The sequence below is a fragment of the Echinops telfairi genome, unplaced genomic scaffold (assembly GCF_000313985.2).
Source record: "Echinops telfairi isolate 266 unplaced genomic scaffold, ASM31398v2 ScPeMD7_7469;HRSCAF=8507_1, whole genome shotgun sequence".
NCBI lineage: Eukaryota > Metazoa > Chordata > Mammalia > Afrosoricida > Tenrecidae > Echinops > Echinops telfairi.
Genome location: NW_022111373.1, coordinates 25419847 through 25424816, shown reverse-complemented (window position 1 = coordinate 25424816; position 4970 = coordinate 25419847).

Below are 4970 nucleotides of genomic sequence, written 5' to 3'. Positions count from 1 at the left end.
ATTCCCTTGCTGTTCTGCTGCACTCCCCCTGTGCTTTGCCCTGGTGTGGCGGGATCAGATGGGGCGCAATTCCCACACTGTATCCCAGGTGCTGTTCCCTGGAGGGCCATGGGTCACTGAGGACCGTCATGTCTCATAGCAGGGCTGGCCATGTGGTCCTCTCTGTGGACTGGCTGCTCTAATTAGGATCCTCGTCCTCAAGGCCTGGTGGGCCAGGATGTGCTCCACTCTCTCCTCCTCCCCCTTCATCTGCTCCCGTGTGCTCTGATCAGATATGTCCCTCTCCTGGAGCTGCAGATTCAATGCCATCCTTTAAAATAAATTCTTCTGGGGGGAGGGTCAGGTGTCCACTTAGTATTTGGGACCACTTGCATTTTTTAATAATAAATTTACGGATTTAATATATATTCACTAGGAAAGCTTTACTTGAAGTGGAATTTATTTTGGTGTACTGATAAAGTCAGAGCCCTGGTGTGTAGTGGTTACTATTGGGGCTGCTATTTGTGTGGTTGGCAGTTTGGAAAACACCACCAGCAACATCAAGGGAGAAAGACTGAGCTTTCTACTCCCTTAAACAGTTATGAGTTCACAGAAAACATGGATAGCCTTGAGGTTGAAGACAAAGAAATGAAATATTAAGCAAAACAAATCCCACTAAAACTATGCATCTATCTAAATTTCCCTCAATTTGTGGTACAGTTCACAGCCAATGGAAAATACTTTTGTATATATGTGCACAATAAATAGGTGCTTCAACTAGACTAGTAAGCTTTCTCAGTAATTTAGCAGTTATGGACTAGTAATTAATTCCCCATGATGTTATATAACATAAAGAGTACCATAATGGGATCTGCTCTCAGCAGTCAATCAATTGTAAGAAGATCATGGTATAGTTCCATCTCTTTAAGAAACTCACAGCCCCAGGCCTAATGCAATTGAAATGCTGTTTCTTTGAGAGTGTGGCCTAATTCGTATGTAAGCTGGCCCTGTGAGGATGCTTGCTTCCTTCTTACTGGTGCTGGATCCTGCATCTGGCTCATTGACCTCCTATTCTTTGGACTTGTGCAAATATCACACAATGTTGCCTGGTGACCCTAGGAGTCATCTGATCTGCCATGTAACCTGCTGATCTTGGATTCATTGAACTCTGCAGCCAAAAGCCTGACTTGCTCACTTTGGATTCGCCTGTCACTGCATCTACAATTCTGTGGTTTTCCTGCTTCCTAGTTGCCCTTGCTTCTTGGTTCCTTAGCTCACAGAGCTCTGCAAGTCAGGAGTAAGCTCCAGCTAAAATCTGATGCATGGACTTATACTGGACTGGACTTGCCCACTTTTACAAGTATGTGAGCCATTTCCTTGATATAAATTTTCATATATTTGGGTTTTATTTATATATATTTTTTCTAATTGCATATATATACATATATAATCATAAAATTGCTACTTTTGATTCTCTAGAGAACCCTGTCCAACACAATGTGTATATTCATTTGTTTTTATAATATTAATGCAGAAATATACAAACAATAGAACTACACAGTTGTATGGTTTGATGAATACTCATAGATAAAAAGGCTGAGAAAACAAATCTTTACCCATATCCCAAATTCAGACACAGAAAAGCACCAACTATCCATGGTAGAAATGCTCCTATTGCTTCTTTCCCTTACGAACTCTACAGACGGCAATTCTTTTCCGATTGAGTAATTGACATGTATTTTTCTGCTCATCTAATGTCTGTGTCTTCCCCACCCACCTTTTCATGAATATCTAAATAAATAAAGCAAACAAAAGAGCTTAGGTGAAGACAATGTTCAAGAATATGCATATGGAAAGGCATATGGTCAAGCTCTAGAATGACCTTAGGGTGAAGACTTATTTAGTATGTTCAAGACAAAGAAGGCCAGGCTGGGTGAAGGTAGAAGGATGAACAGTCTGGGGTATGAGAGGGAATAAGTAAATGTTAGATATATAGGTCAGGTAAAGAATTTGAAATATACTCATGTATAAACCGAGTTTTTTTTAACACATTTTTTAATGCAGTTTTTGTGGTAAAATTAGGTGCCTTCACTGGTATTCAGGTCGGCTTATACTTTAGTATATATGGTGTATTCTAACAGCAAAGATTGCCTCTCTGAGCTTAGTTTACCCAACTGCTACTCTTTGAAATTGAACACTGTATTTTCTTTTAGGTTAACAAAAAATTGCAAAACATACACCACTTCAACAATTTCTCTTTGTGCAATTCAAAGACCTTTGTTACATTCTACAAACTATGCTATTTTTCTCACACCCATTTTCCAACCTGTTTCACCCACATGTTCAGAAACTTACTGTCCTTCTAGACTTCTCATCTATTCTTTGCAGCTGCTCTTGTCAATTTAATTATATACAGGTTTAATATTTTAAAACAGTACAATGCTTAATGCAGACATTTTTAACCAATTAAGTTAACATTAATTTGGGTCAAAGATTATTTAGGGGACAGTTTTCCATTCAAATTGCAAGATTTCAACAGGGTAATAGTTTCATGTATCATACAGGCTGAATTCATGACTTCAGAAATTCTGTATCTTAAGAGAATTTGATATTCTGGTTTTACAACTTTCTCCCCTTTGATTAGTATTCTCCAATTGAATTCTTGCTCTAAATATCCAGCAATGGTAGACCAGTACCATGCAGTTCTGGTCTGTGGCTATCCCCCATGAACTTCATTTCAAAGGAAACTGTTTCTGTCTCATTTTTTGTCCCCACGTGGGATTGGGGAGAATTACCTTTGTTCCTTTTCCCAACCAGTAAATACAAGCTAGGCACAGAGAAGTGTTAGAAGTTTAATTAAGCCATAAGTTCATGTATCATTTTCCTTATCATTGACAATTATTTTTCAAAAGGCATTATTTACGTACATATATACCCATACTCATAAAAGAATTAATATTTATGTGTTTATTTTATACATTTAAAGAACAAGGGTATTGTTATCAAGCATCACATATCTCTCTGACCACTGAAACCCTAAGAATTTTAAAATAAAAATTAAAAATCTGTATTGAAACCACTGAAATTGTTAGTCTCTCATTATGGCTATTTTAATTGATTAATTTTAAAATTAAGTAATATTTTTGAATGCAGGCACTTAGCACTGAAAAACCCAACATGAATTTCCAAGTCAATGAATATAGAAGTGTATTTTTAAAAATTGGTGCAAAGTAGGTTATTTTGGGGGATAAACTGTACATAAATACAGAGTTAGAAAAGTTGTTATAAGTGCATATTGAGAATTGGCATGGAAACACACACAAAGTGGCAGGTAAGAAGCAGAAGCTGTGACATTTTTTATGTTGCTTTTATTTCTTTCTATAAATCAAAGAGAGAGAGATACCTAACATCTTTCACTAAAACTTTCACTTTATATTCACATATGACTTCTATATATATGACACACAATTTTTTGGAGGGATGCTTATGTGAGACAAAGGGAGGTGAAATACAATCTGTACCTAATTACTGTTTCAAGTTATAAGCGCTAACAAAATTCAAGGAAGGATAGAGAGTTGGACAGTCTATCTTGCTTTGTTTTATAACAACAATGTAAAGAAATATTTTGTTTTTTTCATAAAATGTCACAAATAAGTTCATAGTGGAAAAATATGTATGGTTATGTCAACAAAATTTATAGCTCTACATAGAAAAGACTTCTGTCATTCAAGTAAATGTAATAAAGACTAGATATACTATCCCACTTGCTACTACTAAAAATGGACAACAATCTGAAAAACATTATTTTCAAATTAGACCTGAGGTAGGTTAGGCAGTTCTTCCTGAAAGAAGATAAGTGAACCAGATGTTCCAGCAAACTGGTCACAACTTATTCTCTGTAGAGTTTTTACATAGCAAATGGAAACCAATAAAGAGTTTGGTTGTCTTTGTGAATTTAGGAGGCACAGTTAGTGTTAAAAAGGAAACTAGGCTTCAGTTATTCAGGCAGAGTATAAGAGAGGAGGGGTCTATGCAGAGAAAGAGTTGTGGATGTCTTATCGAGTGCTGGTCCCAGTTCTTTACCTGGTTATTAATCAGTTGGATTGGTGCTCTGAGAGGCTAAGCCTGCATCCCATCTCTTCTCTTCTCATATACTGTACAAAGATGTTGCCAACCTCCTTCATCTGCACTAAGATAAGTGAATCTCTTTCTGTGTCATTGTTGTTACCATCATTATAACTTATTCTATTTTATTATAATGTTAGGTTTTAAACCTGTTGGTTTTCAAAAGAAAATACCAGCAATCTGGTAGCCATCATAGATTTTCTGGAAACATGAGTACTAAACCTAGTCCTTTTTCATACCTGAAAAGGAATGCATTATGGGAGCACAACCATTTCCCTCATAAGCCTAGGGCCTCAAATACAATAATTAAAATGTATTAATATAGAAAATAAATCCTTACTACTGCATTATTGTGTAGGAAAAACATAAAGTCCATTTACTCTGAATGTACATTATTCATAATAACTCATAAAATAGGGTAAAAGTCATGATATGTTTTCTTTATTACAAAGACAATTGTAATAAATAATATGATGAAACAAAAAGATATTAAAGAAAGAACAGTAAATTGAAATTTTAAGTTTCATTTCTGATTACAGTTTGTATCTGTCATCTGAATAAGTCATTATTTCTGTTTCAATTTATTCATTTGTAAAATGAAAAGGTAGAAAAAGCTCCAAGATTTCTTCTTCCAGTTTTATAATGTGCTTATCATCAATCTATCAAAAAAATTTGCTAGGGACAAATCTAATTACCTGGTATGAACTGAGAGTCTTGAATGTTTGAAAATTTTCACTAAATAGACTGTTAATTTTTAGAATAATTTTCATATATTCAATTTTTCTTCCAATAGTATTACTCATGTTAGACTTACACAAAGCATCTTATGTAAAAAAGAGCTATTCCAAACTCAGATAATGCTCTGA